Source organism: Pleurodeles waltl, chromosome 4_2 (genome assembly GCF_031143425.1).
Source record: "Pleurodeles waltl isolate 20211129_DDA chromosome 4_2, aPleWal1.hap1.20221129, whole genome shotgun sequence".
Taxonomy (NCBI): domain Eukaryota; kingdom Metazoa; phylum Chordata; class Amphibia; order Caudata; family Salamandridae; genus Pleurodeles; species Pleurodeles waltl.
Window position 1 is genome coordinate 445636681 of NC_090443.1, and position 13708 is coordinate 445650388.

Below are 13708 nucleotides of genomic sequence, written 5' to 3' on the forward strand. Positions count from 1 at the left end.
ACTTAAAACGGTTGCAGGATGCTTGGTCCGGTCCAGGGAGGACCTGGCTTGGCAGTTTGGGCTGGACTGTTCCCATGAGGAACAGGGTCAAGACTGATTTGCATATGGCTTGGTACAGACTGGGGTGGCATGGTAAGCAAAAGAACAATGGATTAAACCCAGACTTGTGACTGGGGGTGAGTGTTTGCATTGTTCAGCACTCCGTCCATCATCCTTTTGTGTTGCTAAAGTTGCTCTAAGTGGGAATGGTATGCCCAGACGTGGGTCCCTTGCTCACTGTGCCACTGGATTCAAGCTAGCCTGGGTGATGAAGGGTGATACCCTGAAACCGGTCCCAGGATGCTTGTTTCTGGTCCAGGGAGGACCTGGCTTGGCAGTTCGGGCTGGACTGTTCCCATGAGGAACAGGGTCAAGACTGATTTGCATAAGGCTGGGTCCAAACTGGGGTGGCATAGTGAGTAAAACAAAGATTGGATTAAACCCAGATCTGTGACTGGAAGTGAGAGGTTTCATTGTTCAGCACTCCGTCCATCATCCTTTTGTGTTGCTAAAGTTGCCCTAAGGGGGAACGGTACGCCCAGATCTGGGTCCCTTGCTCACTGTGCCACTGAATTCAAGCTAGCCTTGCTGACGAAGGGTGATACCGTGAAACCAATCCCAAGATGCTTGTTTCCGGTCCAGGGAGGACCTGGCTTGGCAGTTCAGGCTGGACTGTTCCATGAGGAACAGGGTCAAGACTGATTTGCATATGGCTGGGTCGAAACTGGGGTGGCCTGGTGAGCAAAACAAAGATTGGATTAAACCCAGATCTGTGACTGGAAGTGCGTGGTTTCATTGTTCAGCACTCCGTCCATCATCCTTTTGTGTTGCTAAAGTTGCCCTAAGTGGGAATGGTATGCCCAGACGTGGGTCCCTTGCTCACTGTTCCGCTTTATACAAGCTAGCTCGGTTGATGAAGGGTGATACCCGGAGACCGGTCCCAGGATGCTTGTTTCCCGTCCAGGGAGGACCTGGCTTGGCATTTCGGGCTGGACTGTTCCCATGAGGAACAGGGTCAAGACTGATTTGCATATGGCTGGGTCCAAACTGGGGTGGCATGGTGAGCAAAAGAACGATGTATTAAACCCAGATCTGTGACTAGGGGTGAGTGTTTGCATTGTTCAGCACTCCGTCCATCACTTTTTTGTGTTGCTAAAGGAGCCCTAAGTGGGAAGGGTATGCCCAGACGTGGGTGCCTTGCTCACTGTGCCACTGGATTCAAGCTAAAATGGCTGATGAAGGGTGATACCCTGAAACCAGTCCCAAGATGCTTGTTTCCAGGCCAGGGAGGTCCTGGCTTGGCAGTTCGGGCTGGACTGTTCCCATGAGGAACAGGTCAAGACTGATTTGCATAAAGCTGGGTCCAAACTGGGGTGGCTTGGTGAGCAAAAGAACAATGGACTAAACCTAGATCTGTGATTGGGGGTGAGTGTTTGCATTGTTCAGCACTCCGTCCATCATTTTTTTGTGTTGCTAAAGTTGCTCTAAGTAGGAAGGGTACGCCCAGACGTGGATCCCTTGCTCACTGTGCCACTGAATTCAAGCTAGCCTGGCTGATGAAGGGTGATAACCAGAAACCAATCCCAAGATGCTTGTTTCCGGTCCAGGGAGGACCTGGCTTGGCATTTCGGGCTGGACTGTTCCCATGAGGAACAGGGTCAAGACTGATTTGCATATGGCTGGGTCGAAACTGGGGTGGCATGGTGAGCAAAAAAAAGATTGGATTAAACCCAGATATGTGACTGGAAGTGAGTGGTTTCATTGTTCAGCACTCCGTCCATCATCCTTTTGTGTTGCTAAAGTTGCTCTAAGGGCGAAGGGTACGCCCAGATCTGGGTCCCTTGCTCACTGTGCCACTGAATTCAAGCTAGCCTGGCTGACGAAGGGTGATACCCTGAAACCAATCCCAAGATGCTTGTTTCTGGTCCAGGGAGGACCTGGCTTGGCAGTTCAGGCTGGACTGTTCCCATGAGGAACAGGTCAAGACTGATTTGCATATGGCTGGGTCCAAACTGGGGTGGCATGGTGAGCAAAAGAACAATGGACTAAACCTAGATCTGTGACTGGAAGTGAGTGGTTTCATTGTTCAGCACTCCGTCCATCATTTTTTTGTGTTGCTAAAGTTGCTCTACGTAGGAAGGGTACGCCCAGGCGTGGATCCCTTGCTCACTGTGCCACTGAATTCAAGCTAGCCTGGCTGATGAAGGTGATACCCAGAAACCAATCCCAAGATGCTTGTTTCCGGTCCAGGGAGGACGTGGCTTGGCAGTTTGGGCTGGACTGTTCCCATGAGGAACAGGGTCAAGACGGATTTCCATATGGGTGGGTCGAAACTGGGGTGGCATGATGAGCAAAAGAATGATGGATTAAACCCAGATCTGTGACTGGAAGTGAGTGTTTGCATTGTTCAGCACTCCGTCCATCATCCTTTTGTGTTGCTAAAGTTGCCCTAAGGAGGAAGGGTATGCCCAGAACTGGGTCCCTTGCTCACTGTGCATCTGGATTCAAGCTAACTTGGCTGATGAAGGGTGATACACTTAAAACAGTCCCAAGATGCTTGGTCCGGTCCAGGGAGGACCTGGCTTGGCAGTTTGGGCTGGACTGTTCCCATGAGGAACAGGGTCAAGACTGATTTGCATATGGCTTGGTACAGACTGGGGTGGCATGGTAAGCAAAAGAACAATGGATTAAACCCAGACTTGTGACTGGGGGTGAGTGTTTGCATTGTTCAGCACTCCGTCCATCATCCTTTTGTGTTGCTAAAGTTGCCCTAAGTGGGAATGGTATGCCCAGACGTGGGTCCCTTGGTCACTGTGCCACTGGATTCAAGCTAGCCTGGGTGATGAAGGGTAATACCCTGAAACCGGTCCCAGGATGCTTGTTTCTGGTCCAGGGAGGACCTGGCTTGGCAGTTCGGACTGGACTGTTCCATGAGGAACAGGGTCAAGACTGATTTGCATATGGCTCGGTCTAAACTGGGGTGGCATAGTGAGTAAAACAAAGATTGGATTAAACCCAGATCTGTGACTGGAAGTGAGAGGTTTCATTGTTCAGCACTCCGTCCATAATCCTTTTGTGTTGCTAAAGTTGCCCTAAGGGGGAAGGGTACGCCCAGATCTGGGTCCCTTGCTCACTGTGCCACTGAATTCAAGCTAGCCTTGCTGACGAAGGGTGATACCCTGAAACCAATCCCAAGATGCTTGTTTCTGGTCCAGGGAGGACCTGGCTTGGCAGTTCAGGCTGGACTGTTCCATGAGGAACAGGGTCAAGACTGATTTGCATATGGCTGCGTCGAAACTGGGGTGGCCTGGTGAGCAAAAGAAAGATTGGATTAAACCCAGATCTGTGACTGGAAGTGAGTGGTTTCATTGTTCAGCACTCCGTCCATCATCCTTTTGTGTTGCTAAAGTTGCCCTAAGTGGGAATGGTATGCCCAGACGTGGGTCCCTTGCTCACTGTGCCGCTTTATACAAGCTAGCTCGGTTGATGAAGGGTGATACCCTGAGACCGGTCCCAGGATGCTTGTTTCCGGTCCAGGGAGGACCTGGTTTGGCAGTTCGGGCTGGACTGTTCCCATGAGGAACAGGGTCAAGACTGATTTGCATATGGCTGGGTCCAAACTGGGGTTGGCATGGTGAGCAAAAGAACGATGTATTAAACCCAGATCTGTGACTAGGGGTGAGTGTTTGCATTGTTCAGCACTCCGTCCATCACTTTTTTGTGTTGCTAAAGGTGCCCTAAGTAGGAAGGGTATGCCCAGACGTAGATCCCTTGCTCACTGTGCCACCGGATTCAAGCTAGCCTGGCTGATGAAGGGTGATATGCTGAAACCAGTCCCAAGATGCTTGTTTCCAGGCCAGGGAGGACCTGGCTTGGCAGTTCGGGCTGGACTGTTCCCATGAGGAACAGGTCAAGACTGATTTGCATATGGCTGGGTCCAAACTGGGGTGGCATGGTGAGCAAAAGGACAATAGATTAAACCCAGATCTGTGACTGGGGGTGAGTGTTTGCATTGTTCAGCACTCCGTCCATCATCCTTTTGTGTTGCTAAAGTTGCCCTAAGTGGGAAGGGTATGCCCAGACGTGGGTCCCTTGCTCACTGTGCCAATGGATTCAAGCTAACCTGGCTGATGAAGGGTGATACCCTGAAACCAGTCCCAAGATGCTTGTTTCTAGGCCAGGGAGGACCTGGCTTGGCAGTTCGGGCTGGACTGTTCCCATGAGGAACAGGTCAAGACTGATTTGCATATGGCTGGGTCCAAACTGGGGTGGCATGGTGAGCAAAAGAACAATGGACTAAACCTAGATCTGTGATTGGGGGTGAGTGTTTGCATTGTTCAGCACTCCGTCCATCATTTTTTTGTGTTGCTAAAGTTGCTCTAAGTAGGAAGGGTACGCCCAGACGTGGATCCCTTGCTCACTGTGCCACTGAATTCAAGCTAGCCTGGCTGATGAAGGGTGATACCCAGAAACCAATCCCAAGATGCTTGTTTCTGGTCCAGGGAGGACCTGGCTTGGCATTTCGGGCTGGACTGTTCCCATGAGGAACAGGGTCAAGACTGATTTGCATATGTCTGGGTCGAAACTGGGGTGGCATTGTGAGCAAAACAAAGATTGGATTAAACCCAGATCTGTGACTGGAAGTGAGTGGTTTCATTGTTCACACTCCGTCCATCATCCTTTTGTGTTGCTAAAGTTGCTCTAAGGGGGAAGGGTACGCCCAGATCTGGGTCCCTTGCTGACTGTGCCACTGGATTCATGCTTACTTGGCTGCTGAAGGGTGATTCCCTGAAAACGGTCCCAGGATGCTTGGTCCGGTCCAGGGAGGACCAGGCTTGGTAGTTTGGGATGGACTGTTCCACTGAGGAACAGGGTCAAGACTGATTTGCAAATGGCTTGGTACAAACTAGGGTGGCATGGTGAGCAAAAGAACAATGGATTAAATCCAGACTTGTGACTGGGGGTGAGTGGTTGCATTGTTCAGCACTCCGTCCATCATCCTTTTGTGTTGCTAAAGTTGCCCTAAGTGGGAATGGTATGCCCAGACGTGGGTCCCTTGCTCACTGTGCCGCTTTATACAAGCTAGCTCGGTTGATGAAGGGTGATACCTTGAGACCGGTCCCAGGATGCTTGTTTCCGGTCCAGGGAGGACCTGGCTTGGCAGTTCGGCCTAGACTGTTCCCATGAGGAACAGGGTCAAGACTGATTTGCATATGGCTGGGTCGAAACTGGGGTGGCATGGTGAGTAAAACCCAGATTGGATTAAACCCAGATCTGTGACTGGAAGTGAGTGGTTTCATTGTTCAGCACTCCGTCCATCATCCTTTTGTGTTGCTAAAGTTGCCCTAAGGGGGAAGGGTACGCCCAGATCTGGGTCCCTTGCTCACTGTGCCACTGAATTCAAGCTAGCCTGGCTGACGAAGGGTGATACCCTGAAACCAATTCCAAGATGCTTGTTTCCGGTCCAGGGAAGACCTGGCTTGGCAGTTCGGGCTGGACTGTTCCCATGAGGAACAGGGTCAAGACTGATTTGCATATGGCTGGGTCGAAACTGGGGTGGCATGGTGAGCAAAACAAAGATTGGATTAAACCCAGATCTGTGACTGGAAGTGAGTGGTTTCATTGTTCAGCACTCCGTCCATCATCCTTTTGTGATGCTAAAGTTGCCCTAAGTGGGAATGGTATGCCCAGACGTGGGTCCCTTGCTCACTGTGCCACTTTATACAAGCTAGCTCGGTTGATGAAGGGTGATACCCTGAGACCGGTCCCAGGATGCTTGTTTCCGGTCCAGGGAGGACCTGGCTTGGCAGTTCGGGCTGGATTGTTCCCATGAGGAACAGGGTCAAGACTGATTGCATATGGCTGGGTCCAAACTGGGGTGGCATGGTCAGCAAAAGAACGATGTATTAAACCCAGATCTGTGACAAGGGGTGAGTGTTTGCATTGTTCAGCACTCCGTCCATCACTTTTTTGTGTTTCTAAGGGTGCCCTAAGTAGGAAGGGTATGCCCAGACGTGGATCCCTTGCTCACTGTGCCACTGGATTCAAGCTAGCCTGGCTGATGAAGGGTGATATCCTGAAACCAGTCCCAAGATGATTGTTTCCAGGCCAGGGAGGACCTGGCTTGGCAGTTCAGGCTGGACTGTTCCCATGAGGAACAGGTCAAGACTGATTTGCATATGGCTGGGTCCAAACTGGGGTGGCATGGTGAGCAAAAGGACAATAGATTAAACCCAGATCTGTGACTGGGGGTGAGTGTTTGCATTGTTCAGCACTCCGTCCATCATCCTTTTGTGTTGCTAATGTTGCCCTAAGTGGGAAGGGTATGCCCAGACGTGGGTCCCTTGCTCACTGTGCCACTGGATTCAAGCTAACCTGGCTGATGAAGGGCGATATCCTGAAACCAGTCCCAAGATGCTTGTTTCCAGGCCAGGGAGGACCTGGCTTGGCAGTTCGGGCTGGACTGTTCCCATGAGGAACAGGTCAAGACTGATTTACATATGGCTTGGTCCAAACTGGGGTGGCATGGTGAGCAAAAGAACCATGGACTAAACCTAGATCTGTGATTGGGGGTGAGGGTTTGCATTGTTCAGCACTCCGTCCATCATTTGTTTGTGTTGCTAAAGTTGCTCTAAGTAGGAAGGGTACGCCCAGACGTGGATCCCTTGCTCACTGTGCCACTGAATTCAAGCTAGCCTGGCTGATGAAGGGTGATACCCAGAAACCAATCCCAAGATGCTTGTTTCCGGTCCAGGGAGGACCTGGCTTGGCATTTCGGGCTGGACTGTTCCCATGAGGAACAGGGTCAAGACTGATTTGCATATGGCTGGGTCGAAAATGGGGTGGCATGGTGAGCAAAACAAAGATTGGATTAAACCCAGATCTGTGACTGGAAGTGAGTGGTTTCATTGTTCAGCACTCCGTCCATCATTTGTTTGTGTTGCTAAAGTTGCTCTAAGTAGGAAGGGTACGCCCAGACGTGGATCCCTTGCTCACTGTGCCACTGATTTCAAGCTAGCCTGGCTGATGAAGGGTGATACCCAGAAACCAATCCCAAGATGCTTGTTTCCGGTCAAGGGAGGACCTGGCTTGGCATTTCGGGCTGGACTGTTCCCATGAGGAACAGTGTCAAGACTGATTTGCATATGGCTGGGTAGAAACTGGGGTGGCATGGTGAGCAAAACAAAGATTGGATTAAACCCAGATCTGTGACTGGAAGTGAGTGGTTTCATTGTTCAGCACTCCGTCCATCATCCTTTTGTGTTGCTAAAGTTGCCCTAAGGGGGAAGGGTACGCCCAGATCTGGGTCCCTTGCTCACTGTGCCACTGGATTCATGCTTACTTGGCTGCTGAAGGGTGATACCCTGAAAACGGTCCCAGGATGCTTGGTCCGGTCCAGGGAGGACCTGGCTTGGCAGTTTGGGCTGGACTGTTCCACTGAGGAACAGGGTCAAGACTGATTTGCATATGGCTTGGTACAAACTGGGGTGGCATGGTGAGCAAAAGAACAATGGATTAAATCCAGACTTGTGACTGGGGGTGAGTGGTTGCATTGTTCAGCACTCCGTCCATCATCCTTTTGTGTTGCTAAAGTTGCCCTAAGTGGGAATGGTATGCCCAGACGTGGGTCCCTTGCTCACTGTGCCGCTTTATACAAGCTAGCTCGGTTGATGAAGGGTGATACCCTGAGACCGGTCCCAGGATGCTTGTTTCCGGTCCAGGGATGACCTGGCTTGGCAGTTCGGCCTGGACTGTTCCCATGAGGAACAGGGTCAAGACTGATTTGCATATGGCTGGGTCCAAACTGGGGTGGCATGGTGAGCAAAAGAACGATGTATTAAACCCAGATCTGTGACTAGGGGTGAGTGTTTGCATTGTTCAGCACTCCGTCCATCACTTTTTTGTGTTGCTAAAGGTGCCCTAAGTAGGAAGGGTATGCCCAGACGTGGATCCCTTGCTCACTGTGCCACTGGATTCAAGCTAGCCTGGCTGATGAAGGGTGATATCCTGAAACCAGTCCCAAGATGCTTGTTTCCAGGCCAGGGAGGACCTGGCTTGGCAGTTCGGTCTGGACTGTTCCCATGAGGAACAGGTCAAGACTGATTTGCATATGGCTGGGTCCAAACTGGGGTGGCATGGTGAGCAAAAGGACAATAGATTAAACCCAGATCTGTGACTGGGGGTGAGTGTTTGCATTGTTCAGCACTCCGTCCATCATCCTTTTGTGTTGCTAAAGTTGCCCCAAGTGGGAAGGGTATGCCCAGACGTGGGTCCCTTGCTCACTGTGCCACTGGATTCAAACTAACCTTTCTGATGAAGGGTGATACCCTGAAACCAATCCCAAGATGCTTGTTTCCAGGCCAGGGAGGACCTGGCTTGGCAGTTCGGGCTGGACTGTTCCCATGAGGAACAGGTCAAGACTGATTTGCATATGGCTGGGTCCAAACTGGGGTGGCATGGTGAGCAAAAGAACAATGGACTAAACCTAGATCTGTGATGGGGGTGAGTGTTTGTATTGTTCAGCACTCCGTCCATCATTTTTTTGTGTTGCTAAAGTTGCTCTAAGTAGGAAGGGTACGCCCAGACGTGGACCCCTTGCTCACTGTGCCACTGAATTCAAGCTAGCCTTGCTGATGAAGGGTGATACCCAGAAACCAATCCCAAGATGCTTGTTTGCGGTCCAGGGAGGACCTGGCTTGGCATTTCGGGCTGGACTGTTCCCATGAGGAACAGGGTCAAGACTGATTTGCATATGGCTGGGTCGAAACTGGGGTGGCATGGTGAGCAAAACAAAGATTGGATTAAACCCAGATCTGTGACTGGAAGTGAGTGGTTTCATTGTTCAGCACTCCGTCCATCATCCTTTTGTGTTGCTAAAGTTGCCCTAAGGGGGAAGGGTACGCCCAGATCGGGGTCTCTTGCTCACTGTGCCACTGGATTCATGCTTACTTGGCTGCTGAAGGGTGATACCCTGAAAACGGTCCCAGGATGCTTGGTCCGGTCCAGGGAGGACCTGGCTTGGCAGTTTGGGATGGACTGTTCCACTGAGGAACAGGGTCAAGACTGATTTGCATATGGTTTGGTACAAATTGGGGTGGCATGGTGAGCAAAAGAACAATGGATTAAATCCAGACTTGTGACTGGGGGTGAGTGGTTGCATTGTTCAGCACTCCGTCCATCATACTTTTTTGTTGCTAAAGTTGCCCTAAGTGGGAATGGTATGCCCAGAAGTGGGTCCCTTGCTCACTGTGCCGTTTTATACAAGCTAGCTCGGTTGATGAAGGGTGATACCCTGAGACCGGTCCCATGATGCTTGTTTCCGGTCCAGGGAGGACCTGGCTTGGCAGTTCGGGCTGGACTGTTCCCATGAGGAACAGGGTCAAGACTGATTTTCATATGGCTGGGACCCAACTGGGGTGGCATGGTGAGCAAAAGAACAATGTATTAAACCCAGATCTGTGACTAGGGGTGAGTGTTTGCATTGTTCAGCACTCCGTCCATCACTTTTTTGTGTTGCTAAAGGTGCCCTAAGTAGGAAGGGTATGCCCAGACGTGGATCCCTTGCTCACTGTGCCACTGGATGCAAGCTAGCCTGGCTGATGAAGGGTGATATCCTGAAACCAGTCCCAAGATGCTTGTCTCCAGGCCAGGGAGGACCTGGCTTGGCAGATCGGGCTGGACTGTTCCCATGAGGATCAGGTCAAGACTGATTTGCATATGGCTGGGTCCAAACTGGGGTGGCATGGTGAGCAAAAGGACAATAGATTAAACCCAGATCTGTGACTGGGGGTGAGTGTTTGCATTGTTCAGCACTCCGTCCATCATCCTTTTGTGTTGCTAAAGTTGCCCTAAGTGGGAAGGGTATGCCCAGACGTGGGTCCCTTGCTCACTGTGCCACTGGATTCAGGCTAACCTGGCTGATGAAAGGTGATACCCTGAAACCAGTCCCAAGATGCTTGTTTCCAGGCCAGGGAGGACCTGGCTTGGCAGTTCGGGCTGGACTGTTCCCATGAGGAACAGGTCAAGACTGATTTGCATATGGCTGGGTCCAAACTGGGGTGGCATGGTGAGCAAAAGAACATTGGACTAAACCTAGATCTGTGATTGGGGGTGAGTGTTTGCATTGTTCAGCACTCCGTCCATCATACTTTTGTGTCGCTAAAGTTGCCCTAAGTGGGAAGTGTATGCCCAGACGTGGGTCCCTTGCTCACTGTTCCACTGGATTCAAGCTAGCCTGCCTGATGAAGGGTGATACCATGAAACCGGTCCCAGGATGCTTGTTTCCGGTCCAGGTACGACCTGGCTTGACTGTTCCCATGAGGAACAGGGTCAAGACTGATTGGATATGGCTGGGTCCAAACTGGGGTGGAATGGTGAGCAAAAGAACAATGGATTAAACCCAGATCTGTGACTGGGGGTGAGTGTTTGCATTGTTCAGCACTCCGTCCATCATTTTTTTGTGTTGCTAAAGTTGCTCTAATTTGGAAGGGTATGCCCAGACGTGGATCCCTTGCTCACTGTGCCACTGAATTCAAGCTAGCCTGGCTGATGAGGGGTGATACCCTGAAACCAGTCCCAAGATGCTTGTTTCCGGTCCAGGGAGGAACTGGCCTGGCAGTTCGGGCTGGACTGTTCCCATGAGGAACAGGGTCAAGACTGATTTGCATATGGCTCGGTCTAAACTGGGGTGGCATGGTGAGCAAAAGGACAATGGATTAAACCCAGACCTGTGACTGGGGATGAGTGTTTGCATTGTTCAGCACTCCGTCCATCATCCTTTTCTGTTGCTAAAGTTGCCCTAAGTGGGAAGGGTATGCCCAGACGTAGGTCCCATGCTCACTGTGCCACTGGATTCAAGCTGTCCTGGCTGATGAGGGTGATACTCTGAAACCGGTCCCAGGATGATTGTTTCTAGTTCAGGGAGGACCTGGCTTGGCATTTTGGGCTGGACTGTTCCCATGAAGAACAGGGTCAAGACTGATTTGCATATGGCTGGGTCCAAACTGGGGTGGCATGGTGAGCAAAAGAATGATGTATTAAACCCAGATCTGTGACTAGGGGTGAGTGTTTGCGTTGTTCAGCACTTCTTTTCCATCATTTTTTTGTGTTGCTAAAGTTGCCCTAAGTAAGAAGGGTATGACCAGACGTGGATCCCTTGCTCACTGTGCCACTGGATTCAAGCTAGCCTGGCTGATGAAGGGTGATACCCAGAAACCAATCCCAAGATGCTTGTTTTTGGTCCAGGGAGGACCTGGCTTGGCATTTCGGGCTGGACTGTTCCCATGAGGAACAGGGTCAGACTGATTTGCATATGTCTGGGTCGAAACTGGGGTGGCATGGTGAGCAAAACAAAGATTGGATTAAACCCAGATCTGTGACTGGAAGTGAGTGGTTTCATTGTTCAGCACTCCGTCCATCATCCTTTTGTGTTGCTAAAGGTGCTCTAAGGGGGAACGGTACGCCCAGATCTGGGTCCCTTGCTGACTGTGCCACTGGATTCATGCTTACTTGGCTGCTGAAGGGTGATTCCCTGAAAACGGTCCCAGGATGCTTGGTCCGGTCCAGGGAGGACCAGGCTTGGTAGTTTGGGATGGACTGTTCCACTGAGGAACAGGGTCAAGACTGATTTGCAAATGGCTTGGTACAAACTGGGGTGGCATGGTGAGGAAAAGAACAATGGATGAAATCCAGACTTGTGACTGGGGGTGAGTGGTTGCATTGTTCAGCACTCCGTCCATCATCCTTTTGTGTTGCTAAAGTTGCCCTAAGTGGGAATGGTATGCCCAGACGTGGGTCCCTTGCTCACTGTGCCGCTTTATACAAGCTAGCTCGGTTGATGAAGGGTGATACCCTGAGACCGGTCCCAGGATGCTTGTTTCCGGTCCAGGGAGGACCTGGCTTGGCAGTTCGGGCTGGACTGTTCCCATGAGGAACAGGGTCAAGACTGATTTGCATATGGCTGGGTCGAAACTGGGGTGGCATGGTGAGTAAAACACAGATTGGATTAAACCCAGATCTGTGACTGGAAGTGAGTGGTTTCATTGTTCAGCACTCCGTCCATCATCCTTTTGTGTTGCTAAAGTTGCCCTAAGGGTGAAGGGTACGCCCAGATCTGGGTCCATTGCTCACTGTGCCACTGAATTCAAGCTAGCCTGGCTGACGAAGGGTGATACCCTGAAACCAATCCCAAGATGCTTGTTTCCGGTCCAGGGAAGACCTGGCTTGGCAGTTCGGGCTGGACTGTTCCCATGAGGAACAGGGTCAAGACTGATTTGCATATGGCTGGGTCGAAACTGGGGTGGCATGGTGAGCAAAACAAAGATTGGATTAAACCCAGATCTGTGACTGGAAGTGAGTGGTTTCATTGTTCAGCACTCCGTCCATCATCCTTTTGTGTTGCTAAAGTTGCCCTAAGTGGGAATGGTATGCCCAGACGTGGGTCCCTTGCTCACTGTGCCACTTTATACAAGCTAGCTCGGTTGATGAAGGGTGATACCCTGAGACCGGTCCCAGGATGCTTGTTTCCGGTCCAGGGAGGACCTGGCTTGGCAGTTCGGGCTGGATTGTTCCCATGAGGAACAGGGTCAAGACTGATTGCATATGGCTGGGTCCAAACTGGGGTGGCATGGTCAGCAAAAGAACAATGTATTAAACCCAGATCTGTGACAAGGGGTGAGTGTTTGCATTGTTCAGCACTCCGTCCATCACTTTTTTGTGTTTCTAAGGGTGCCCTAAGTAGGAAGGGTATGCCCAGACGTGGATCCCTTGCTCACTGTGCCACTGGATTCAAGCTAGCCTGGCTGATGAAGGGTGATATCCTGAAACCAGTCCCAAGATGCTTGTTTCCAGGCCAGGGAGGACCTGGCTTGGCAGTTCAGGCTGGACTGTTCCCATGAGGAACAGGTCAAGACTGATTTGCATATGGCTGGGTCCAAACTGGGGTGGCATGGTGAGCAAAAGGACAATAGATTAAACCCAGATCTGTGACTGGGGGTGAGTGTTTGCATTGTTCAGCACTCCGTCCATCATCCTTTTGTGTTGCTAAAGCTGCCCTAAGTGGGAAGGGTATGCCCAGACGTGGGTCCCTTGCTCACTGTGCCACTGGATTCAAGCTAACCTGGCTGATGAAGGGTGATATCCTGAAACCAGTCCCAAGATGCTTGTTTCCAGGCCAGGGAGGACCTGGCTTGGCAGTTCGGGCTGGACTGTTCCCATGAGGAACAGGTCAAGACTGATTTACATATGGCTGGGTCCAAACTGGGGTGGCATGGTGAGCAAAAGAACCATGGACTAAACCTAGATCTGTGATTGGGGGTGAGGGTTTGCATTGTTCAGCACTCCGTCCATCATTTGTTTGTGTTGCTAAAGTTGCTCTAAGTAGGAAGGGTACGCCCAGACGTGGATCCCTTGCTCACTGTGCCACTGAATTCAAGCTAGCTTGGCTGATGAAGGGTGATACCCAGAAACCAATCCCAAGATGCTTGTTTCCGGTCCAGGGAGGACCTGGCTTGGCATTTCGGGCTGGACTGTTCCCATGAGGAACAGGGTCAAGACTGATTTGCATATGGCTGGGTCGAAACTGGGGTGGCATGGTGAGCAAAACAAAGATTGGATTAAACCCAGATCTGTGACTGGAAGTGAGTGGTTTCATTGTTCAGCACTCCGTCCA